This window comes from Python bivittatus, unplaced genomic scaffold, assembly GCF_059951505.1.
Source record: "Python bivittatus isolate LINGU-HERP-01145 unplaced genomic scaffold, Pbiv_v1 ctg000020_np1212, whole genome shotgun sequence".
NCBI classification, from domain to species: Eukaryota; Metazoa; Chordata; class Lepidosauria; order Squamata; family Pythonidae; genus Python; species Python bivittatus.
Genome location: NW_028277030.1, coordinates 27377300 through 27405209, shown reverse-complemented (window position 1 = coordinate 27405209; position 27910 = coordinate 27377300). Strand labels below are relative to the sequence as shown.

The 27910-nt window shown below is 37.1% G+C and overlaps 1 protein-coding gene across 1 annotated transcript in view; it reads right to left on the bottom strand.

Moving 5' to 3' along the window:
* The window catches only part of MBOAT2 (membrane bound glycerophospholipid O-acyltransferase 2), a 94950-nt gene that overhangs the window by 66664 nt on the left and 376 nt on the right, over positions 1 to 27910 (bottom strand). The gene's annotated exons all lie outside the window — the stretch shown is intronic.

Sequence of the window (27910 nt, the reverse complement as noted above, 5' to 3'; positions counted from 1 at the left end):
GCTGTTCAGTGGCTGGGATTCTTCTAAACCCATTCCATCTATCTCAATAAATCTTGCTAAAAGAGAACTCTGTGAGAATGGTGCTTAGAAAATCTTATTGTTCAGTTTAGGTAGCTGCCAAAAAGCCTTAGCCTAAAGTATCCAAGCTGCCCATATCTCAGCCTGTTCTCTTCCTGTTTCATTTCATTTCCTTAAGACTTAAAGCTACTAATACAACTCAGATAGTCTAGGTGGCTGAAAGAAGTGCTGTGCCTTTCCATTTGTCAAATCTAATATTGTCAGGTCAGCATTTACTAAGCTATATAAAACATAACTTAGGAAAGTACACAGGTACTTAAAAAGTTTAAAACACAGTATCTAAAAGGCCAATGTTTAAAGCATACTTTTGAGGGAACAGTAGCAGTAACAGGCAACAATGCAAAGTAAGTACATATTTGGTAATCGCGTGCAGTTGTGTTAAAAGGAAGTTCCAAAAGTCATAGAAAAGAAGCTGCATATAACACCGGATGCCCAGTTCTGACTTAGCAGAAATGGCAAATGCAGGAGTCACCATTAATGCGCAGCAACCTTAGAAATAAGGTGAAGAAAAACCAAAGGAAGTCTGTTTCCATTTTATTAAGTCAAAAGTGGTAGGGAGTTTCAGTTGGCCTGCTGGCTTTTCAGAAAGCCTTAAAAGCTTGGATGGCTAATTAGCTGAACCTGCCAGGAGCTGTCAATTTACTGTTGATTGGTGTTGTCCTTCGCTGCCATTCTGTGTTTTTTATATTGATGTTTATTTTGTATCACAGGTTTTTAAATTCTGTTAGCTGCCCAGAGTTGCTATTGCAAGGTGGGCAGTCATATAAATGGATTACCCACACACAATAAACCATTGTGCCAAGAAGGGGCCGTGTGGTCCTCACATTACAAAGCATCTAATTTATCCTGAAGATTTATGTTTAAAAACATGATTCAATTTAAAAATCACTTCCAGCAGATGCCATCACTTTATAGTGAAATGCAGCACATGTCCTGTAGTTGCCATTTTATAAGAGTACTCATGATATTTTCTTTAAACTTTATATGTACCCAGTGACTCCAAAAAAAGGGAGGACATCTGGACTCCACTTTCCTTATCTACGGAAGAATGTACAAAGTATTCTGATCTGACTAAGGCACAACAGCAAAGAGAAAAAACGATGGATGTTAGGCTCAAAGAAAAGAACTAGGCTCTTGTGTTTTGGTAGACAGGGTTTTATTCTGTTACAATTATTGCTTTTTTGGCTTTGTGGTTGTTGATTTATGTTTTTACTATTGATTATTGTAAATAATCTAATGTTTTGGGAGTTGTGTAGTATCTAAATATATGTTATCACTAACTTTTTTTTTAAAAAAGGAAGTGGAAACAAAGGAATCATAAGGAGGCCCATCCAAGATGGCAGTTAGGCCTGAGAGAAAGGCTATTTGAAGAAAACTGGCTGAGCCTTGAGCATATACAAATAACATCAGAACATTGTTCCTGTGCAGAATTGATCTTCGTGCTTATTTGTAAGTGCAAGGGTGGGAACAGAATGAAGGGATGGCTTTATCTACCTGTTGCTCACCAACTCTCTCACAGTTTTTTTTTTACCAAGCCAGGCTCCAAAGCTAGCAACAAGCTTAGTCACAGAGAAAATATCCTTGAAGAGGTACCATAAAAAGAATTCAGATCCTAATCTCACCTCACCCCCTTCATTAATGTTATTTCAGCAAATTAGTTACGTCCATTTACCACTCTCAAATACATCCACAGAACAAACTTCATTCTCTCTCAGATCTCTGGCCCATCTCTGAAGTAATTTAGACTTTTCCCCTTTTCTTTTCAATTATTTGTTTAATACGTAAATAGAACAAATTAGGCTGCAATTCTCAAAAGAATGAGGGTAGATCCATAGTCACCTCTGGCACAACACTGTAGAAAATTTGCCAAGGCTTAAGAATCTTTGTACTGAATGGAATATTTCCCAGAGAATTCTACCCAAGCCATTTTTCTCTTACGTCTAGCTAGAGAAAATAAGGAAAGCTGTTTAGTATCCCAACACTCTCTCATTTGGTTGCACCATTAGCAAGTGCAACATCTGAACAACCATTCTTATGTCTAGAATTTGTAGCAATCAAACTATTTAAGACACAATGCTTCTTATTATGTCTTCCTTACAGAATTATCTGGGGTGGGGGTGGGGTGGGAAGAGAATCAAATTCCGTACTTTCCAAGCTCAGAAAGGCTTTTGAAACCATACTCGCAAAGCTTGCAGTACTAAGACTGGCTCAACCTCACTGTAGTAATGTCAGCTACTATTCAAAGACACTGCAGCTTACAAGACACCCAGTTAATTCTTAAAATAAAGAAAATCCACATTAAAACTGAAAAGCCCAATTCCTCTAGTGTTCAATACTAAGAATAAGCTCTCAATTTGTAAAATATACCAGCCATGAGATTACACTACAACTAATAAACCTCACCTCACCCAACATGCTACCAGGATGGATGGATGGACGGATGGACGGATGGATGGATGGATGGATGGATAGATGTCTGTCTGTCAAATTTATATCACTGCCCAACTCCCCCACAAGGAGGGACTCTGGGCGGTTCACAACAAAGTTTAGCTTTATATAAAAGCAAAGAATTATTCAGAAAACTTGTGTTAAACTTAAATTCATAGCTTTATAAAATTAAACAACTGCTTCAAATTTCCGTTTACACTTTTTTTACAGTATCATTGTGCCAGACAATATTTCTTTGTATTCTTTACATATTACAAAGGAAAGGACCAACTCTTCTTAGACTCACATTCATTTGTAGTTGCCCTACAATTACCCTTTCCCTAGGAGAATTTTAGGGTTTTCTCATTTCTTTGACAGGAAAAAAAGTCCCCAATTCAACATATTTTCTCTGTGCATGTGTGTGTCTCATATCAGTGAAAAATTCAGAGAGCAAAGATGAAAGAAGGGGCAAAATTTTTATTAGGTACATTAAATAATGCATCTGGAAGGCAGGTGAAACTGAAACACAGCATCACTTGAGAGCCAGACTTTCCAAAAAAAAAAAAAAGTGCTAGTAAAAGGAGCACTGTAGACTGACACCCTTTCTAAAAGCTTTGACTATGTCTTTTACTATCTACTACTGTATGTCTAATACTCTTCCATTTCTTTGTCTCTGACAAGTTCTCTACATTTCACTCTACAGTGGGAAACTTGTAACTTTCCAGATATTGCAGAACTACAATTTTCAGAATCTTTCCTCACTGGATAATATCTATGTCACAGGTTCTTCACTCCACTCTCACTTAAAAGCTGAGTTTTTCACTCAGTTTTCACTTTATGCTTTCACTTAAAAGCATACTGTAATTCTTAGGTTTTGAAATTCACTGTAAGGCAACATTTCCATTCCCCCCCCCCGGCTTTTTAGGAAAGAAACATGGGTATAACCTGACACACTTCACCCACTATTTGTTCATTGCTCCATCAGGTGACTCTGAGGAAGTAGAATCAGCCCAGCACTCTTAGTCACTTTAGTGCCTTCCAAACTCTGAGCCCTTCCCTGTATGGCCATTTGGGTTTAGGAAGCAGGAGAGTCCAGATCTTTCAAACCAAATTCTCCTCTCCCTGACCTAAATCAGCCCAAAGAACAGCAGATCAGTAGAGGAGGAAGAGTTGCAGGGTGAAGCAGGAGAGAGGCACTCTGTTACTTGATTATACAACAGTCCCCTCCCCCAGTGGCCATCAACTGTTTTTAGGCCAATTTTGAATAGGGGGGACTGGAAGACTTCTGCGGGGATGCTAAAGTAGTGTTTAAAAGAAGCCTGAACCCAAGTTTTGTGCTCTTCCAAAAGAACAATAATCCCTGTTTAAAAGGAGACAGAAAACAGTTGACAGGTGTTGAATAATGGGATCTACCAGTCTAGCCATATCTCAAAACGTGCCTCCTGGTCAGCCCCAACCCAGTTAAGAAAATGATTGGTGGATGTTTTCCACTGGCTAGTGACATTTGTGGAAGGAAAGGGAAGGAAACAAACTTTGGTGAATCCCTCAAGCCCTTTCCTTAAGTTGCCCTATACACAGTAAATAAGGATAGCACCATTTAGCAGCATCCTTTCTATAGGAGGATAGATATCAGTAGTTTAATTTTTTTTTAACCCTGGGGGTCTGTGTGTTCCATTTTATGTATTGTTTCTTACAAGCTAGGTATTACAATTTACAACAAGAAAAGAAAAAGTATAATACTAATACACACACAGATTGACGAGAATACTGAAAAAAAGATAGCAAAGATGATGATGATTTTTTAAAAATTAAGCAATAAAATAGGGGCATGTAGTCAACTCAGATAACCAAATAAACCTAAAATAATCATACATGTAATATATTCTAAGACATCATTAAAAACTTAAAGGACTATAAAATTTTGTACCAAATGAATAAAAAATCAAAAGTTTATTTAGGTCACATTACAGGTGGCTGCAAACTTCCAATTAATGTATAGCATGGCAAAATGGCAAGAACTGATAATGTTACAGAAGTTAATTGCAAGAAAATATATTGATCAGCCTTGCTGTTACTTCTGATACAGAAAAACTGTAGATGCTCTGATTTTCTTAGCTTATGGAGCGTGATGTCAAAACCAACCACCAGAATTACTAAAGAACTTCATATACGATGACTGCATGGAAGCAAATATTGCCTTGATCTCTTCACACTTTTCTCCTGAATGGCAGAAAGAATATTAAGTCCCCTGACCTCATGTGACAAACAGGATGCTCCACTGAACCATCCAAATCTTTCCTTGGCCTCACGCAACTGCTCCATTCCTTATTCAAAAGCATTCCATTATACCAATGCCACACATAAATTTCACTAAGCACATACGGAGATCCTCTCACTCTTAGTTGCTTCCCAAGCATGGCCTATAACTACCCCTAAGCATAGACCTTGCCCATAAGGTAAGTACCACTAGGTTCAAAGGGACTTAGTTCTTGTGTGCTAAGTGAGTTAAGGACAGCAGCCTTAGTCAGCAGGCTCTACATAGTGTGCACATAAATTTAATACATAAATATATAATAATATATCACAATATATATTATTAATTTATTTTTAATAATTTTAATTAATACATAATTTATTATTTAATAAATAATAAATTTATTAAGACATAAGACAGATAGATAGGGAAGGAAGGAAGGAAGGAAGGAAGGAAGGAAGGAAGGAAGGAAGGAAGGAAGGAAGGAAGGAAGGAAGGAAGGAAATATGATCCTTCCTGAAATCCATGTTAAGCAGCTAGCATGATACTAGAATCTGAGATTTTGAATTGCTAAGCATCCTTTTGAATCCTACAAGTTCCTGAATTTAATCCTTGGCCTTTTATTAGGCCATATATAATTTACTACTTGTCTGTGTCAGTCACTGAATACCTTAATTTCAATAAAGACTGAAATTTTTAAAATACAAAATTTAGTCTTGCTAAAATAGCATATTTATTGGTGTATAACACGCACATTTTTCCTTAAAATTTGGGGCTGAAATCCTAGCTGCGTGTTATACGCCAATACTCAAGCAGCAGGGCTGGGAGAGTGGAGCCTTCATTTGAGCCAGGGTTGTAACCAGGGCAGCTCCACAGAGCAGGAGGTGAGCGGCAGGTGAGCACTCCCCCACCGCTCACCTCCTGCTCTGCGGAGCTCAGGCGCTAGCGCGAGTGATGGAAAGTGCAGTTTTCACTCGCACAAGCGATGGGGAGCACTGGTGTTCGCTCGCTCGCCCGCCACTCACCTCCTGCTCTGCAGAGCTCAGGTGCTAGCACGAGCGATGGGGAGCGCCAGTTTTCTTCGCTCAAAGAGGTACTTTTTCTTTCATATTACGTATTTACCTTATAAGTGGTATAAATATTAATAAACAAAAAGTTCAGAGCTCCCTTTATTTTGCTTCCAAGTCATTTATTTTAAGTTTAAGGGGTTTTACTCAAACTTCCTTCTTAAAATTAAGGTCCGTGTTATATGCCTGTGCCTGTTATGCATCGATAAATACGGTATTCATTTTGACCACTGCAATTGTTCCTAACCAAGACAAATTTAATTTCTTCCATCTAGAAATAACTGTTGTTATATATTGCCAGGTTGATGAATAATTATTCTTGAAGAGACCTTTGTCCTTTTTTCTCAAGAAAAAATCCTAACTATTTGACCTTTTTACTAGCAATATTAAAACCTATTAGTTGATACAAAAGTTAATTTCATCCTGTCAAATTCCCTATCAGCACCTGAGTTTTTTCTTTGCTGATCCTGACATCAAACCATATTGTTTTATATATTCCATGAACATTTTTAAGGAGGCTGTAGGTTGACCAACTATTAATACAATATCATCAGCAAATAATTCCAGTGTATGTTCTTGTGCAGCTAATATGACTCACGGAATTTTATTTTCTTGACATATTTGGATTGCCAGTGATTCTAATGCTAATAAAAATAAAGAGGGACAGACAGGACGTCTTTGTCTTATTCCCTTCAATACAATGCATTACTGCAAAGTAAGACCACTCACATCCATTTTAGCTTTTTGTCCTTTATAAATATTCTGCATCCATGTAAGAAAATTACGGCCTGCAATGCAAAAATGTTTTTGAGACCTGCAAACAAAAATTGTCAAAGACCTTTTCATGAAGAAAAATAATGGCCAATTTTTGGAGAGCAGCACTTTAAGTTGGTACAGCTTTCTGCCAATTGAAGGACTGGTGCATAGCACTTTAATGATGACATGAGCTCATCATTAAAAGAACTCCATTAAAGTATTTAAACCTGAAATGTATCAAACAGATAGCATAATGTATACTTAAAAAGCCTTCTTTAAGTTTATTTTATAATCAAGTAGCAACAGCCAAGAGGAACCTCTTTCTTGTAACAACTTGTCTATTATCATTCAGCAAGGTGCCCAAAAGGGAGTCTCTGATGCAACAAAATTTCCAAGCCAATAAATACAGGAGGAAACATTCCATTAGATACTCTTATGTCAGACTATCATGATTTTCAAAGTCACTATTAACACTTAGAATTGAGCTAAACCAGCTCAACTGCTAAAGCCCTGACAGCATATGATTATATTAGCCAGAACTAGTCCACTCTTGATGAAAATAACACACTCATAATTACTACACTAACTTTTTAAAAAAGATAAAAAAACACACAAAAGAAATAAGCTTGAATGTTTTAAATCTACTAATAAGTTAAAAGTATTATTAATTCCCTCACTGAAATTAAAGGGATATAAAAATCCTAGAGGTAGAGGGTTTTTTTAGTTTCTGATGAGTTTCCTTTCTAAAATGAATGGATAAGGTAACAAGTTGGAGGAAAGCATTTGATCAGACTTGATTCACAAACTTTGACCTAGCAAATTCTCCAAAGAAAATAGTTAATGTATACAGACTAAAACAGATATTTGTCCATCTGTTCATAGTTAAGAGGAAAGATTCCCAGTTATCCTTTAAAGTAATCTACAAACATAGTGTTGTATGAATTAACCTCCTCACATAAGAAATTAACTAGTAACTCTTTGTTCATATATGCCCATCTTAGTTCAATTTCCCCTTCATGAATCTTTATCTCATAGTGGTGAAGAAGCTTATATCCCAATAACGCTGTGAGCAATTACTGTTGGAAGTATATACTTTGGGTCACCAATCTCAAGCAAGTCACAGACAAAGACTAATCATAATCTACCAGAGTAGGAAACTGTAGGAAAACCAAGAGATCATTTACCACCAGGACAATGAGAATATGATAGTGAAGATGAGTCTCCTAGGTCAGGTATCCAGTCAGCTACTGGGAAAGAGCAAAGGGCAAATACGAATATCACTGGTGCTTATGATGTGGCTGGATTAAAGCTGAAAGGATATCCAGCTACTAAAGTGCCCTGAGGCAAGAGGGGAAGTTTGATGCTGCAAAGATATGGATACCATTGGTACATGAAATGTAAGAATCATTACCCAAGGAAAATACTGTTGTCAGAGCCGAAGCATTAAGATTACAGGTAGTCCTCGCCTAACAACCACAATTGGGACCAGAATCTCAGTCGTTGAGCAAAATGGTCATTAAGCAAGACACCCACGTGCTGCTTCACTCAATGACTGCAATCTGGTCCCAATTGCAGTTGTTAAGCAATGGGGTCCTCCTGGGTCATTAAACAGATGGACCAAAAGAGCTGTCTGTTGAAGGATTTTAGCTCAGTGTAAGCTGAAATCCTCCCAGCAGGCAGCTCTTTGAGAGCGAAAGGGCTGCCTGCCAGACAGTTTCAGCTCCATGTAGGCTGAAATCCTCCCAGCAGGCAGCCCTTTCGCTCTCAAAAGTTCCTAAAGCCCACCAAAAGGTTTTCCTTCCCTTCCGTGGACAGAGGGGAAATCCTTCCTGGGGCTGGAGGAACGGAGCTCAGATCTTTCTGAAACCTCTCAGTGGTGTGAAGGAATGGAGCTCAAATCCTGAAGATTTGAGCTCCGTTCCTACCCATCACTGAGAGGGGAGGGGAAACCCCTTGGCAGTGTGAAGGAACAGAGCTCAGATCTTCAGGATTGGAGTTCCATTCCTGCACACTGCTGTGTCCCCTCCGCTTGCAACTTTCCCTGCCAGCTTCCAATGGGGAAGCCAGCAGAGAAGATTGCAAATGGTGATCACATGATCGTAGGGTGCTTGGCAACCAGTTGTAAATGTGAGCTGGTTGCCATGAGCCCAAAATGCGGCCATGTGACCATGGGGGGGGGGACATTTTACAATGGCCAGAAGTGCTTTACAACCCATAAAGCACCCTCTCTGAGGCCACTGTAACTTCAAACCATTAAACGGTTGTTGAGCGAGGACTACCTCTAAATGTTGACATTCTGGGAATCAGTGAACTGAAATGGACTGGAATGAGTTACTTCTCACTAGAGGAGCATCAGATCTCCTACTTTGGAAAGAAAAAATAGAAGAAGTGGAAAGGCCAACATATATATGTCAATGTCAGTGCTAGGATGTTCTCAGTTTGAGTCCAAGTCAAAGCAATATTACAAAACAAAGCAAGAAACGGACTGCTATAGTTCTTCCAAGAAAATTCAGTGTTTATAATAAATATCTTTTTCCAACAAACTCTGCTCATGGACATCACTGGATAGGCAATACCAAAATCAAACTGACTATATACTCTGGAAGCAGTCAACCAAAAGAAGTTTCATGCAGTCAACCAAAACAGATCATCAACTCCTTCCTGCAAAATCACTGACTCCTTCCTGCAAAATTACAATAACCTAAAGAAAGCAAAATAACCAGGCCACAAGATTCAACCTCAGCAATATTCCACATAATTATGTCGTTAAGGTAAATAATAGATTTGATGGATTAGATCTAAGTGCCTGAAGAACTTTGGATTGAAATTTGTGACATCACTAAAGACAAAACAAACAAAATATCCAGAAATGCAAAGACTAAAAGAAGCTAAAATGACTGCCTGCTGACATACTGGAAATAGCTGAAGAAAGGCAGAAAGCAAAAGTTGGTCAACTAAACACTAAGTTCCGGAGAAGAGCAACATAATTTCTCAATAAGCAACACAAAGGAAACTGACAGTAACAGTCAAATGGGGACAGAATGCTTATTTAAGACAATTACTGGAGAAAGAAGAGACAAAGAGATGGTGTAAATACACAGGAGAACTGTACAAAAAAGATCCCCAAATCAGTGGCATGTATATCTTTTTGACCACTGAACTAGAACTAGTCATTCTGGAAAGTGAACTGAAGTAAGGTGAAGTTCCTAGAAAATATTGCTAACAAAGCTAACAAAGCAACAAAGGAGTTCATGAAATACCAGCAAAATTGTTTAAAAGCTTAAAAAATGACGCAGTTAAAATGATATATGCAGTTTATAAGCAGATACGTAAAAGACTGCAGTGGCCAAGGGCCTGGAAAACATCAGTTTATATTCCAATATCAAAAAAGGCAGTACTAAAGTATGTTAAATGTACTGAACAATTGCACATATCTCATATGCTAGAAAGATAATGCTCAAGATTTTGCATTCCTGACCTCAACAATACATGGAAGGAGAACTGCCAGTTGTAAAAAATGGATTCAGAAGAGACACAGACATCTAAGATCACATTGCTAATATCCAGTGGACAATGAAAAAGGCAAAAGAGTTCCAAAAAGGCATCAATTTTTGCTTTATTGATTATACAAAGGCTTTTGACTGGTAGATCATGACAAATTGATCTACCTTTAAAAACATGGGTAGACTAGACCATCACATTGCCAACTGAAGAATTTGTATGATTACCAAGAAGCAACAATCAGAACAGAATATGGTACAACTAAATGGCTCAAAATTAGGAAAGCAGGTGTATCAAGGTTGTATAAAGTATTTAATGTATATGTAGAATATGTCATGGAAATTGCTGGACTAGAAGAAATATTACTGAGAAAAATATCAAGTCAGATAAGCTAATATACCAATTTGATGGCTGACAGTAAGGAAGACCTACATAATCTCTTGTCGAAGTAAAAGAAGAAAATCTGGTCTCCTGCTCAATATTAAAAAAAATAATATTATACCAAAAGATAATGCCAACCCAATGCAAATAGGTGGGAAAAAAATAGAGTAATAATAGACACTAATTACCTAGGCTCAAAATTTCACAGGGATGACAACATATCTATCACATAAACATATGCCTGCTACCTGGGAGAAAGGCTATGATAGATCTAGACAAACTATTAAAGTGTAGAAACATCACACTCCAACAAAGATACATATTGACATAGCCATTGTTTTCCTAATTGTAATATATGTTAATGAAAGGTGGATACTTCTGAATGGTGGTGCTGAAGAAAATTACTGTGAATATCTTGGACTACAAAAACAAATCATTCAATACAAAATGAAGCAAATCTCTAGCCATCTAAATGAGGCAATCTTTCAATCTGATGTTAAGTGTTTATAAACACACGCACATGCATACACTTGCATACGCACACACATCAGACTGCTCACTGGAAGCACTAATAATGAAGCTGAAGTTTAGCTATTTTGGACACATAATGCCAAAGCAAGAGTCACTAGAGAAGACCCCCAAATGTGTGGAACAATTGAAGGCAATTGAAAAAGAGCACAATGGAAGACAAGATGGCTAGATAGTATTACAGATGGCACAAGCAAAAGCTTACAAAGTCACAAAGAGGCAATTACTAACAGACAAACAGGCAATATTAAATCCACTGAGTCACAAAGAGCTGGAAGTGACCAGACAAGCATCAGTAACAAAAGTTCAACTGAATGTTTAAGATGGGAAAAAATGTCAAGAACATAAACTACTGCTTTCCATAATACTCACATTCATATATTGTACTAAGTTATAATGTGATTTGCTTTGTGTAGCTACTGGCACACTGTGCAAACCCAACTAATATGACCAGTACGTTTAGTGTGGTTTAGTGTGTTGCATGAGCTAACCCAACTATAATTTGTTCAATAATAATAGTTAAGCAAACTATAACTTAGGATACTATGTAATTCAGTCAATATTTACAGCAGTACTTTACAATACAGGTAGTCCTCGACTTTCGACCACAATTGGGACCAGAATTTCCATCACTAAGCAATGCAGTTGTAAGGTGAGACATCAAATGACCGCATTGCTTAGCAACCTCAATCCCTACAGTTCCAGTTGCTGTCGTTAACTGAGAATCACAAGTTGTTAAGCAAGTACCCACCCCAATCCAAGCCATTCCAGGCTTGCTCCCTCCCAGCCCTGAGCCTCAGTAAGGTAAGGGACTGCATCCAACTCCCCTCATCCACCTATCTCCCCACATCTCTGCTCTGTGGCCGCCCTCCACCCTGCCTTGAGAGGTGGCAAGCAGCCCCAGAACTGCGCGGCTCTGGGACTGCTTGCCATGCCCTGGGAAGCCACAGCCGCCCCATCCCAGTCCCAGCCACACCATCCTCACCACCCTGCACTCCAAGATCCCTGCCACCCTGTGCTCTGCCACCCCAGCTGACCTTCGCCATCTTTTTGCTATTGCTGCTGACAGGGCATGCCCGGCCTGTCTGCTGGGCTGGGCTGGGACCGGGCTTTGTGGTGCGGAGATAAAAAGCCAAAAGCAGCCCGAGCCATGCCGCACCAAAAAGCCCCTTTGCAAAAAGCTCCTGGGTGGGGTGGGGCTTTGTGCTAGGAAAGAAAAAAAAACATGAAGTCCAGCCCCACCCAGGAGCTTTTTGCAAAGGGGCTTTTTGGTGCATTGGGGCTCTGAGGCTGCTTTTGGCTTTCTTTCCTTCTTTTTTTTCCCCTCAGCATGAAGTCCAGCTCCAGCCTGCCCCAGCAGCCAGGCCGGGCATGCCTCATCATCAGTGGGAGCAAGACAACAATGAAGATCAGCTGGGGTGGCAGAGCATAGGAAGATGGGGAGAGATAGGCAGGTGGGAGGAGTTGAAACACCCTTGCAATCTTACATGTGGGTGAGCTGCCAAGAGCCTGAATTTTGATCATGTGACCACAGGGGCACTGAAACAGCTGTAACTTTGGTAGGGGTCATAAGTCCCTTTGTTCAGCACTGTTGTAACTATGAACAGTCACTGAATGAATGGTCGTAAGTCGAGGACTACCTGTAACCTACTTCATCTGAATTCTCACAGCCATCCTGAAAGGTTGTTTAGACTAAGAGTTATTAGTATTCACAATGAATTTCATGGCTACATGAGAGTTTGAATTTGGGTTTATTCTAAAAAGTTGTATTGTACTTTTTAACCTCTAAACTACACTGGCTCCCACTGGTAAAATGCCATGAATGAGGAGTGGTTACATTACACTTATCATTAATTACTATTACAACAGTAACATGGACACAAGCCGATGTGATAATCCATATTAAAGAATGGTTCATCACAACCTAGTGCTCTATAGAGAACTGGATAAGAAATCTCAGAATTACAAACAGCATGACCATTCACCATGGAAATTGCCAGGCTGAATAGGTAGGATCTGCAATTCACTACAGCATGCCTTCAATACTGAAAACAAGGCAATGGGTTATTTTATATAAACATAAATGAACATTTTCTCTTCCTTAGGAGGATGTGGAATCAAAATACAGGTAGTGCTCATTTAGTGACTACAACTGGGACTGGCAACTTGGCTGTTAAGCAAAGCAGTCGATAAGTGAAACTACAACTGTGCTTACAATCTTACTTTTTATTTATTTATTTTTATTTATTATTAAATTTATATACTGCCCATCTCCCCCAGAGAGTGACTCTGGGCAGCTTACAATTAAAAACCAAGACAATAAAAACAGTAAAAATATAAATACCCCCCCAATTAAAACACAAATAACAAAACTATAATAGCAATATACTTCATCTTTCATTTGCTTTACAGACCTGAGAAAGTTGTAAATGCAAGGATTGGTCGTAAAGTTACTTTTTCATCATGTCGTAACAGCAAATGGTCACTAAAATGAGGCAATTGCTAAACAAGAACTACCTGTAAATGCTTAGTGGATTGCTTTCTATAACACACCTGTAAACACTGCAATTATTGAACTCAATTCTTCTATGACACGTTTCAAATCAGATTTAAATGTAGCTTTACAGTTTTGCAAATTACTGGCAAAAGTAACAAAAGGATGAAAGTGATTGTGACAGTTCAAAAACAAGTGTTATCCAACTAAGAAAGTCAGTATAGGTATCTTGATTCTGCTCCTGCCTCCTCAGAGGCTCACACACTCCCTTTCACTCTCTCTTTCTCCTTTTCTCACATACACGCAAACACATAAGAAATAGCAACATTCAGACTAAATACTTATCAAGGAGATAGTGAGAAATATATACAAAGTTAACTGCTTAGAAAAACTTTGTGACTTTGTACTTTATACCAAGGAACAAGAAGTCTATGCAGTCACAAATGTAAAAATAAAGAAATGAGCATGCTAATTTATTTTTACTTACACATATAAACAATTTCCAAATTTTTAAAAGTGTTTTTTAAAACATCTCCATCATGCATTACTTTTGTACGTGTTATGTATAGAATGCTGACTTTTGTTACTATAGTTTTCCAATTTACAGCAATAAAAATGGCCTTCAAAATCTCATTCAGTGCATATACCAGATGCTTTTCCCATTACATGTTTAAGTTCCTTATGGAGGACTTACTAGGTTAGCATTTGACCCAGTTCTGTTACAGTTTTATCTAAGGAGATACATCACACTGTAAAAAAGAATACAAACGGATATAGTATCACTTTAAAAAGGGAGGACCCCCTCATACTTTATCTAATGTAAGAATGGGCCACTGACAAAGCTATGATTCAGAAATGAATTGCCGTATAAAGGTTTGATGAATACCTGCCTAATCACTGTGCAAACAAGAATGGACAAATCGATGGGAAACTATGTACTTTTCCCATATGGAGAATGGTTACTAACACAATCAGCATAGATTTCTTTTCCAGATCTCCCACCTCTTGAAGCAAGGTGGGTGGTGACAAAAGAAATCCATGCTGAATTTCCTTTGAAAGAAATCTCCAAATGTGATGTTCATTTTGCACTAGATGAAGACGTAACTAATACTCTGCAAACTATTTTAGACTGGATTTTTAACGATTTTAACTTTTTAATTTATCATTTTAATTTATAACCTGCCTTTCTTCACACTAGTGTTGACAGTATCTAATTAAAAGTAAAGCAATTTTTTTAAAAAAAATAAAAAGTCCTGACAGTAATACAAACAGTCAAGGTCAGTGAAATAGTGTTATTGTTCTTTAATTGGCTATTTAGTAATCATCATTGTCATGGAAGGATGATGAGTTACAAAATGATGGGAACACCTGCAATCCCTAACCATGTTCTCTATCTTACAAAGGGCAAAAATGGAGAGAACAAAAGTTTGGGGCAATAGGAAAAAATAGGCAGAGGAGAGAATGTAAGTACAGGTAGTCCCCAGTTTAAGAACAAGTTCCGTTCCCAAGGTCTGTCTTTAAGTCGAATTTGTATGTAAGCTGGAACAGTAATATTGTATAATACTGCATAAGTAGTATTGTGTAATGATTCGAACCATTGTGTATTTAATTTGAATCACTGTGTATTGAACTCAAATTTTGCTACCATAGGCTCCGTACTTAACTATGGGTTGTCCTTAACCCAGGCGTTCTTAACCCACGGACTACCTGTACTCCATTCTTGAAACAACTTTTGTAGGGAAGTTGTTCCAGTGGACTTTTCATATACTAACAAAAGGGGGAACTCTAAATAAGCAAATGGAAGATTGGCAGAGGTTTCAAATCACATCTAATATATTTTACAACCCTAACAGGGTTGCTGACAGGGATTATCTTTGGTTTAAACTTAGAATTCCCAGCAGGGTGCCTAAGGTTGCCAAAGTACCTGCTGATATCTTTTTTGGTACACTCCAAGTGACAAGCTGCAAAGAAAACTGCTAGCTTCCAGCAGCTTATCAAGCAGGATGGATAGTTAGAGCAGAGTGGAGATTTTTTTGGAAGTAAGTACACCTGTCTATATATAATTCTGGTAAACTAGCATTTTGTATTCAAATATGTCCCCTCATGCCAACTGTTTTGTAAATGGGAAAGGCCTTTCCCCACAGTTATTTCTCAAGAGTGTGCTCTCAAAAATATACTTGTTGGATTTATATCCTGCCTTTCCATTAGCAGCTCAACATTCCAAATATGCGTTCAGGTGAAGTCAGATGGGGCATAAAACTAATAAATCAATAAATAATGCTAGGAAATAAATCTCACACTGAGCCATCACTGATATTAAATAACATGTGAATTCATTCCTGGATTTTTTCTGACTTCTTTTGTAGTGAGACATCAAACAGTTAACTCAAACGGCAAGCCTATCAAAGTTTTGAATAGTAATGTTTATTTCTAAGTAGCAGTAGTAAAGGATTCAACATAAGAATTCCACCAAATATTTTACTTTCAGGTGAGAAACCCTTATACAGGGAATTAAAGGTGGCAAGATTCTGGTTTATTTTCTTGAGCCTTTTCAGTATAGAAGAGACAAGATTCCTTTTGTTTTGTGAAAACAATGCAGTCTTCAGCTGTTGATTAGTTTGAAAACAGCTACTGTACCACATCTCTTATCAACGTGAGAATTAGTTCTTACAATTTAATTTGCAATGCCAACCCAAGGCTACTTGTTTACAGGGAAAAGGGAAAAGAAGTTCAGAAGAGAAAGCAAAGCTTTCACATGAAGGAGCTATAGAAAAATCCCTGGGGGTTGGAATCCAAGCCACTTTCTATTAATTATATAGACACTCTCCCTACTTTATTGGCTGTGGAATCCTGGAATATAATCCCTTGAAACACTGAAGACAGAGGAGTTATAGCAGAGTCTTTTTTGAACTATGGACTTTATAGACTGGATCTATAAAACTGTTCCAGGATTGCCCAAATACATTCCAGTTCTATTCTGTCCCACATGTATGATCATCCCAAGCCAGAAAAGGGGGCTGTTCTTTGAGCTTCTCTTTCAAAATATCACAGTGGCTTCCACTGAAAAGAACATTATTTTTGCCTACAGTTCCTTGCAGAAGCAGCCTAAAGCTGTACATTAATCAAAACTAAATGCTGCCCTCCATAAGACATTTAAGTAGCACATTTGAAAGGTGTGACAGTCAACCAGAGGCTGGTAAACTTCATATAGCCTTTGGAACCTTTTTTTGTAGCCTCTGGAGTCCTCCAAGAGCATGCTGCCATCGTTCAGAAGCACAAATAACAAAAGCACAATTTCCTGATTTGGGGCAGGGCAGAAAACAAAATGCAGTTGATGTGCTCTCACTTTGAATAGCTTAACCTATTAAAAAAACAATAATCTTCCCCACCCCAAAAAGGAAAATTCCATCCTTCCTTATTTGCCACCCCACCACCTGCTGCTCTTGGTATGCCAAATAATAATTTTATTAGAAAGAACAGCCCTGCCTACAGAAAACAATTGCTCACTGTTGAATAAAGTGACTCAAACTGTTGTTATCTACACTTTATTAATTTACTGATTAAAATCACACAGTTCTCAAAGTGGCACTATCCTAAAGAGACTAGGGTGGTATATTTCACGCTTTCTAGCCCTCATTTAGATGCAATTTTTATCCTGTTTGAACAAATAATACATAAAGCTGTATATTATTTTACAGTTTAAGTTTCTCAGTCTTTAATAGTTCGATCTTCTTGCTTGGCAATTTCAACAATACTACTCAATGAAGCAGTTGTTTTTTGTTTTGTTTTTTTGCTCTTAAATCACTTTAATGAACTTTGGATCATGCTGAATTCTCCCACCCAATCCTGCAAATATGGACATAATTCTGTCCTCACTTAAATTTGGTCCCAGTGCCAGTAGCTCTGGAACTCGAAGATTTCCTCATCAGAATATTTCCAATTTTAAAAAATCAATAAAGAAATTAGATGGGTTATGGCAGCCATGTGTGGTGAAACTGGCTTAGTTTAAGGAATATGTAAAATGGCTATAGTCATACTTAATGAAAGCCAAGGAAACTGAGATTCAAATCATATAAGCGTGTTTGCCTAGTATTAGACCAGACAGAAATTCAATATGTCATCTGCAACAAAGGTCTTCTAATACTTTGTCTTCCACCTTTTAAAAAGTCATACATTTTACACTACATTGCAAACTTCAACATGAAATTAACTCTTCTTACCTTGCATACCTTGCTGCAATCCATATTTCATTCAAAAATACGGAGAGAGCAATAGAATACACATGTCTAAATTCCTAACAGCACCTATTTTAAGGACCCAAATAACTTAAACACTTCCAACTCTAGAAGCATGAGCAGAAATATGTTCCTCCCTTTCCAGCTCTCTGAAATGAGATGCCTCAATTCAACAAAATAAAATGTGACTTGTTTTAAGTTAATTTAGTGGGACTATTTACTTAGAAATATAATGGTGAGTTGTATTTGTACATAAAAATATGGTGCTTTAAATAGAGTAGTCAGTGCTCAGTTTTGTTACTAACCTGCATGTATGGTTCAGATGTTGCTTTTAAAAACCATATGGTGATTTTCTTTGTTCATAATATAAAACCAACATATTAATTCAGTCTACCTTTCAAACCTGGAAGGGAAAAAGATGAAGTGCCACAAACACAAAATCCTGAGATTCATTCTGCCACTGAATCTTTAAAAATCTCAGAAATTCATGTGTGTGTGTGTGTGTGTGTGTGTGAACAAAAGGATGATTAAAACTTTGATTGTAGAAAGTTACAAATGGACTAAGGGTCCTGATAAATTTGAAGTAATATTTTGGAATTAATTATAAGAATCCTTCCCATGGGAAAATGCTTTTGCTTTGAATTCTTAAAAAAAAAATGATAGGATGGGACTTTGAAGGATGGACACTAGAGGAAACTAAAAGGAACTAATGATTACAATTAAAGAAGAACACTTAAATTCGACTTACCAATACAGAATGAAGCGAAACATTTTAACATTGGACATATTGAAGGATATTTTTGAGCAATGGACCCAGAAGTTAGTTTTAAGAGTATCTGCCTCTATAGATAGACTGTGTTTAAAAGATGTTATGGAAGAGGAACAACTTTTTACCTGACAAGATTGAATCTGATCTGAAAGTGGATTTAAAAATGACAGGCTGCAAGAACAATATGGAAAAAGATGCTACACTGGACATACAAAAGAAACCGCCTGATGTCCTAATAATTAAAAGGGATAAACAGGTAGTGCCCAGTTTAAAAACGAGTTCCATTCGCAAAGTGTGTCCTTAAGTCGAATTTGTGTGTAAGCCAGAACAGTTGTTATTGTATAATACTGTATAAGTACTATTGTGTAATGAACTCGAACCAGAGTCGCTTTTTGTGAGATGGGCATAATCTAAATTTGAAAAATAAATAAATAAATAAAATTGTGTATTTAACTCAAATCATTGTGTATTCAACTCAAATTTTGCTACAATAGGCTCCATTCTTAACTATGGGTCATCTGTAACCCGAGCGTTCTTAACCCAGGGACTACCTGTACAAATAACAAACCAAGAGAGTGACCTGAATAATCTTCCTATATTGGATTTACAAAAGAGGCTTGTTAAAGCTTTGAAAAATTTTGAAGGGACAAAGAAAAAAATGAAAAAAAATAAAGTTTTAGAACATTATTTGAAGAGACTGAAGATCAAGATTGTTAAAAGTAAAAGGAAAGAACATAAAGTTGGTTTATGCAATCAAGGTTAAAATAGATATGTTATCTCTGGTAATCCTTAATGCACTTTTGCAGATCAGGACTGAAATGATGAGGTTTTTAAGTTTATAGATAAGAGATGGGATATGGGAAGAAGAGATCATTTGTTGTATTTTAAGAGAAGATGATAGGTTACTAAAACTGTTGATACTTGTGATGAAGGGAAAGTCATTTCTTTATATATTTCTTTTCTTTTTCCTTACTATATTCTTATTTTTCTTTCTTTTCTATGCTTTTCTATTTTCTTTTTCTTTTCTGCACCTTCTATTTTTTATTTTTTTAGTCCTAGTTTTTTAACGTTGTAGTAATTTTTAATAAAATTACTATTACTATTAAAAAAAAGTATTTTCTTACTTAGGCAAAAATACAAAGTACATATCAGTCATAAAAAACACTTCAAAACATTTACAAGAAGCAACCGTTATATGATAGATTTTTTTTATATTTAAAAAAAATGATAGAACATATTGGATATACTTCCTTTAAATATTTAAATATCCCCTACCCAAGTATAAAAATCTTAATAGAAAACAGCATCTTAAGAGAGAGGCCCTCCTCTTCCTTTCAGATAACCTTGGTGTCTGTTCAGGTATAAAAATAAAGTAAAATTTGACATTACGAGCACTACTGGAGCCTACAGCTCATATGCTCCTTCTTCTCAAGTCATAATTTCTGTACTAACTACCTGATTTCCTAGTGGTTGTAGATTTTCTGTCTACACATATCACATATACTCACATATAAGCCCATCCATGGATAAGCCAACACTTGAATTTTTAACCAAATACTATGAAAAAATGTGCCACCTGCAGATAAGCTGACCCTCGAAATTTTGGTACATTTTAATTTTCACAATTGGCTTGTCTCCGGGTGGCACATTTTTCATGGTATTTTTTGGATAAAAATGTTAGAGTCTGCTTAGCCATGGTTGGGCTTATCCTCGAGGATATACAGGATATAAGGGTATACCATATATACAGATAAGCTCATCCGTGGGTCAGCTGAACCCAGTTTTGGGGTGTATTTTATGTCAGATGACCAACCTTGCAGTAAGCAACAACAGGCCTTATTAAGTACTTACACCAGATGGAGGTGGGAGATGACCAGAGAATTCCAGGACCATAGGCAAAACTAGAAAATCAAAAAGCATCCAGAAGGCAGCTGTCAGCCTTACGAGGTAGACCAGATAGAAAGCACAGCCAAATGAGGTTGTACGGTTTATTGTACGGTTACTGTGATGAAATATGAGGATGACCTTGGAAGACAGGGAGAAGAGATGCTGCCTAGGGAATGATCAGATGAAAGAGAAAGTCTACAACAGAGTAACAGCCAGAGAAAGAAACTTAGGAAGGACCCACCCTAACTACTCAAGTGATAAACAGGGAGGGTGGGAGATTTGTGCTTTCAGACTTGCAAGAGTCTGTCAATGTAACCTTACAATAAAGTATAATTAGCTCATCTAGTCGTGTTTCCTGTCTGGTTTACCTTGGAGGGCTGACAGTTACATTAACAGAATCTTGCAAGTCTGAAAGTACATTTCTCCCCCCATTCCCTTTACAGCCCAAGAAACTAGGGAAGGTCACTTCTGAGCCGCTTGCTCCACCCACATTCCTGCTGTGGGCTAAGTTGCCTTTTATCTGATCGTTCCCTTGGCTGAGTCTCTTCTCCCTGTCTCCCACAGTCATTCCCATATCCTATTATATTTTGGCACCTAAAATTCTCAGCTTATCCGTGAGTATGTACAGTATTCCCTGTTTTTTTAGGATTGCACTCATACCTGAGAGAGATCAGGAACATATATTTAGAAGGTAAAACCTACTTACAAAACAAACTAAGATGAAATATATAATTGCTTATTAATTCTTTCTCAACAGCTTTTCCTTCCTTCACAAACTCATCTTTGTGGCTGCCCATTATGGTGTTCATCTTGTGTACAAGCTGATCCATCACAGCCATTTTGTGTCAGCAGCTACAATAAACACTCAACATTCTAAATCTGCCCATCAGCCCAAAAGTTTGCTTGACCCCACTTTGAATGCACCCACTAGCTCTCCATTCATCCAGACAGTGTATAAACTTTCATCACTTTGTTCCCCAAATACCCACTGATACCCATTATATTTCTAAAATCAAGCACTGTATGTTTTTCCATAGCATTAGTAGTTATTTGAAATATAGCCTAGAACCAGGCAAACCACAGGCTGCAACTAAGCCTAACCTCATGCTTAGGTATCTAAATCAGCAATTTTACTGCTGTTACAAATTCCATCACAACATCTTAATCAAAGGATAAAACAGTGTTCTCATATATTCTATCAGTACTAGACCTCAGAGTGATCCTATATTACTATCTTACTATTACTGTAAACAGTAAATTTACTGTAAACAGTAAATTACTATTACTATTATCTAAATCAGAAACATCCCAGTTTGTAACAGAAACTTCTAAGTGGACAATTTTTGCAGTACAGGTAGTCCCTGGATTAAGAACGCCCGGTTTAAGGATGACACATAGTTAAGAACAGAGCCTATTGTAGCAAAATTTGAGTTAAATACACAATGGTTCGAGTTAATTATACAATACTACTTATACAGTATTATACAATAGTACCGTTCCGGCTTACATTCAAATTCGACTTAAAGACAGACCTTGGGAATGGGACTTGTTCTTAAACTGGGGACTACCTGTATCAGCCATGCTGATTCAAGAGGCTAACATTCACAAGTTAACTAGGAGTCATGCTGCTATATATTACTCATGCTAATATAACAGTGCAAACAAGCACCATTGCTAAAATTTGCACATTTCTCACACATTTTCTTCTGGTGTACCAAGAGTGCTATAGCAGATGTAGGATAAAGCTGCTATATGAGCACATTCAAAGGGTAGGAGAGTATGCACCTTCATAGGAAATGAAACCCTATGTTTAATGTAATTTCCTTCAATGCAAAGTGAAAAAATATCAAATTTGTGAGGTGGCCCATGTTTTCTATATATGATTATAAAATCTTATTAGGCATTCCTTTACACTGAAGCTAATCATTCTTTTGCACCTGCCCATTTTATTTCAAATAACTTATGCAGAATATATTTATTCCCTACAGCCAAAAGCACAGTAATTGATTCTATTACACATTATTCCTCACAGCTCACTTTCATAGCTGTAGGCATTTTTGGCTTAGAACTCTTCATGTCTTCATAAACTGAGTTCAAAACTTGCTCCGAATTTGAGATGGAAGATTTAGATTGTCTTTTACTTTGTCCTGATCACTTGAATCTACAATAGCGACTTCTGCCTGCCACCACGAGACTAGAGACTGTATGGAATTTCTTGTCTATCAGAGCAGCCCATTTCTATGGCAACAGAAAAGCAGAATGCCAGAAGATACTTCTGCCTTCTGCAGTCACCAGGGTCAAACCAAACAAAGACAAAACATGGGCCTACCGACCCTTGGAGCAAAGAAGATCTTCATACAACAAAGACATGACAGGTAATGAAAACTGGCATTCCCTGAAGACTAGGCAGGATGTTTCACAATTAATAACAGGTTAAACCACAACTCATCTGACATGTGAGCTACTAGGTTACCTCTTGAATGTATTTTTTCAAGCTTATTAATAAAAATTCAGGGAAAAGAATCCAACTCCGTATAAATGAAAAACACCAGCATTTTGTACAACTGATAAATTGCCACAACAATATTGGAAATTAAGTATTTTAATCAATTTTACAATGCAGTTTTTTGTCTCCATTCTGTCCACCTTCAAAGATTATTAGCGAAACAGAACACAGGTATTTTTTTTATTTTTTTTATTATTATTATTTTCAAGAGATTTATCTGGGGAACTGTTCAAGAGAAATATAAACACAGGACTTTTCTCACTTCTATGCATGTCACTATTTCAAGCAATACTGGGGCACCATTAACCAGTTTCCTCTACCAAGTTGCATCCATAATATTAGTCTACTCGCTGAACAAGAAATATTAAAAGCAGTGTATCATAATAGAGAGCCAGTCCAGTGTGGTGGTTAAGGCACCAGGTTAGAAACCAGGAGACTGTGAGTTCTAGTCCTGCCTTAGGCACAAAGCCAGCTGGGTGACCTTGGACAAGTCACTCTCTCAGCCCTAGGAAGCAGGCAAGGGCAAACCACTTCTAAAAATGCCAAGAAAACTGCAGGGACTTGCTCAGAAGCCAAGACTGACTCAAAGGCACAAGGGGGGAAAGATAATAACGGAACAGATCAAGAATCTAGTTAGCAAATATCTTTAACAATGTTGAAAAACTGTATCACTGATAAGCATGTATCATGTGTCTGTCCATGAACTCTCTGCCTTTTAAACTCACAGCAAGAATGCAGAAAATATTATAGGAACAGATATTATTACAAGCAATGATATCTGCCTAATTTTGTTTCTTACAGCTCCATAAGGAAAATGACTAATAAGCATATTCTTAATGAAAAGTGATGCTTTCTCCATTACTATAACTCTAGCCAGATTACATTAGATGCAGAACCTTAATTCAAGTGGCCTTCCAAAGCACGCTTTAACTTAAAAATTAATGACTCACATGGTTCGTCACTTCCTTGTCTTTCTCATGTAGTATTCCATTTTCAGAACTTCTTGTTCAGTTAAGATAAGATACTTTCTCTTAGCTTCCCACCATTCTATACCACCTTTCTGAGTACTATTAAAATAATGTAATCAATTCAAATAATCACATAGTAGGGCAATACAATATATTAGAAGAACATGAAAACTAATAAAGTAGAGGGTACATTAAAAAGGTGCAACCTGGCGCCCTTTTGGAAATTTCACAACCTATTAGAACTCCAACCAGGTCCCATTATTTGAGAGCGATCTAAGTTAATACCTTTTTCCCACATGCCCAAGAAGATACAACTCTCCTGTAAATCTTAAAAGCCTACACCGGCTTATAAGGATGTCATTTTGCAAATGGGCAAACTTACTACAGCAACTTTTTCTTTGCGTACACACAACATGCTCTTAAAGTATTAAATGTGCCAAAAAGTTTGGGGATATGAAACACAGGAGAAAAAACATATAGCCCTATAGAATACTATAAGCCAAACAAACCATGGTGCCAAACAGATAATCTCTCCTAGCCATAATCCAGCAGAAAAAGCTGGTGCAATTAAAGTACAATGCTCCAACGGGTGATTCTGCAGGTAAACCAGAAAGATGCTATAACCATCAGGATTGAAATCTGCCAGCAAGTCCAAAGGTAATAAGGTTGTACCTTCTTCAAGTTTCCAATGTAGATCATCCACAGTTGTGATAAAGTAGTCACAATTCTATACCCTAGCGAAAATTTGATTTAATTTGTAAGATAATTAGTAGTCCTACAAATATCTGGAATTGCGAGACCAATACAATATAACATTAGGTTAGATGCTAATGCTAAGCATCACATAGCTTATTTTGATACCCAAAATGACAAAGTATGCTTAGCATACATCCTTCAAACCAGAAAAAAGAACCAAACCAGATGTTCAGATTCTATTTTAAAAGAGAGGGACTAACCCTACATTGCAATTTCAGATATCAAGCAAACTACGAAAAGGAGAGGTTGTACTTCAACTGAACTGGAGAACTTATTTTTTAGCAAATGGAAAAGAACATCACTGCACTATATATCACAGATAAAAGTAAGACACCACTACTCATTCTTCTCAGTGCCACCCAAAAATTGTTAATATCTGGACTATTCACTATTTGCAGATTCAAAAAGAAACAAAATTCAATCTATGCCATATCCCAACAGTTATTACTACATGTAGACTGAGTGCCATCCTGAAAATGGCAATATAAATCTTTCTTTATTAGTTGTTCATAACTGGCTTGAGCATGAATTACTCCCCAAAATCAGTAAATGGAAGAGACAGTTTAGGTTACAATACAATTATTTGTCCTTTAAATCTTTACCTTGATGTTGCTGCTGCTGCTTAAAACAATGGAGAAATGAAGATATAAAGGAAGCAAGAATTCAAGGTAACAAGTACAGGAAATGAAGAAAAAAAACAAATCATATGAATCCAAAGTCAGGAGCAAGGGATGCTACTGCACAATCGCCCATAAAAACTGCCCCCAAAGATAGCCAAGGATACTGATAAAGGAATGCACAGGAATTAAAGGGGTCAGTAAATGAAAATGCCCAAATGGGGTATGTAGCTGGTATAAACAATATCAGTGTCCAACTCAATCATTTAAAAAATAGCCCTAGAGAACTTCCATTTATAGCCATGAATGCATGTGCATACAGATGTGCTCTCTGCAGGGGAGTGTCACAAATGTATATTCAACTCAGGACTTGCTAAGACTTCTCTAACAAGAGCTTTTAACAAGTTCGCAGACAGTAAATAAAGCTCTTTATTTTGGACAGTTTAAATATTGTACTCAGCATCATAACTGTTAATTATATTTCAATAATCATTGGAGATGAAGACTTTTTATATCGCTACTTATTTATCCACCATAAGATAATTTAAAAAGCCATTTTTAAATACTTTAATATATTTACCACAAAATTTAGACATAATCTACAAACAATGTTGACAGAAAATACGCATAAGCAAGGCTACTGGTATTAGGCAGCAAAACTCTAGATGACAAGCACTAGATGGTAGCAGAGTTTTCTGTATCTCTTTAACTACCTCCTGCCATCTAGTGGTCATTCAAATCTTTGCAAACCAGATCTGGTAGTTCTAGTGCAAATGACCTACACTTTTTGAACAGTGGTATTTCTGCAACAAATTACAAGCTCAGTCCTTATTACTATTGAGAATTTTATTTTCCATAGCAGTTTTATTATAAGAAATACCAATAAGATAGGTGTATGAATGATATATATGTCCCTGAACACTCAGCAGACAAATATTAGTAACATCCATACTTCTGTGTCTGCAAAAAATACTGATATAATGCTAATACACTCACAGTGAATGCTCTTTGTAAAGTATAAAACACTTTTGACAAGATATAGTCAATTGTTTGAATACCTGCCCTATTAGTAGTGTGGGGAGGGAACCTAAACTTAGTGGATGCAACCTATTTCAAGTTAAGCTTACAAAATACAATGTAGCTCAAACTTTCTCAATGTGAAAAAAGCATACAATACATAAGAACTTTCATCCAAGCTAAGGAGTTTGTGGCTCCATTGTTCTCTGTAAAAAAAAACAAAAAAAAACCCTACCTTCCAATGAAATTAATGGAATTTAAACATCCTAATTTTTAATAGTATCCATCAACAACATTCACTTATGTACACATTGTGATTATATTCCAACACACATATTGGGGATTCCATCTCTTTAAAATACAATTATTTTGTAATGATCCAGCTAAGCACTTGTAAATAAAACGGCAGCTGAATTTAAAAGTGATTCAGTCACACTTTATTCAAATTATTTTTTAGTAACCTTGTGGTACTCATATAAACACTACTCAGAAAATATTGCAACAAATTGTGTTATCTCCCTACCTGTTCCTTTTCCTGTTCTTCATTATCAGTGGTTTTGTTAAAGATGATCTTTGTATTGTTAAATACTTGTTATCAGAAACAGTTTGGGGTGGAAAGAAAGATAATTTTCTATTTAATTTTCCTTAGCAAAATCATATCCATATTGGCTTCCTGCAAACAGTTTTTAATATTATGGAGTACCTAAAGAGGTTTTAAACTTTAAGATTTTCACAGCTATAATTTCTGCACTATGCGGCAAAACACACCACTTTCAATAAGATGTACACGTGATAAAAGACAGAGTGATTTTGCTGTGTGTTTTAATCATCCAGAGTAGGACGAAATTTGATTTGTGTGCCTCTGTTTCTGGGGGACAGTTAACTTGTGATGTTTATGAACTTTACAGCCACCTAGCATTTGCAGCTTTTCCTACAAAGCATGCTATAGATACCAGGACATTATTCCTCTGTAAATATCAGAATACATTGCAATTATTTAAAGATGCAAAATAAGTATGTGCTATTCATACAGCATAGTCCATTTATTAACTGCAAATTGTTAAAGCTCTACAAATATCTAGCATCCCAAACCCCTCTCTCAGGGTCAGGCACTGAGAGGTGCCACTATCACGTCTTCTTTAGGCCAAACCGATACAGATGAAATCCTAACCCTCGAGGGGATCGACAGGAATCTTATCACAGGTTTTAAAGCAGCCAGAATTTCTCACCACTGAAAATACAGTTCAAGACTTTTGGTTCCGAGCATGCAGTTGTAAACTCTGTTTTAATCACCCGCATATAGATAGTTGAACTGGCATTTAACTTCCACATTTCCTCTGTATTTCAGAAAACAACACAGGTTACACATGACATATGTTTAATTATGGGAAAGGGTTGAATGGCAGGCAAGCAAGCAAATATACACACCCTGAGAACATGACGGCACATACAGAAAGATGAATGTTCACATAAATCACGTCCTTCTCATCAACACACCGTGCCAGACCTTTGTACATAGTTTAGCACAGGAAAGGAAGAGCTCTGCGCGTAACGCAGATACACGTTTGTGAACGTAAAAATGCTGCTACTCTGGGATGTGCAACGTGGGGTGCAGTTGTGAGAAAGCGGGCGGGGGTGGCAAGGAAGGCTTGGAGATGCAGTAGCGAGG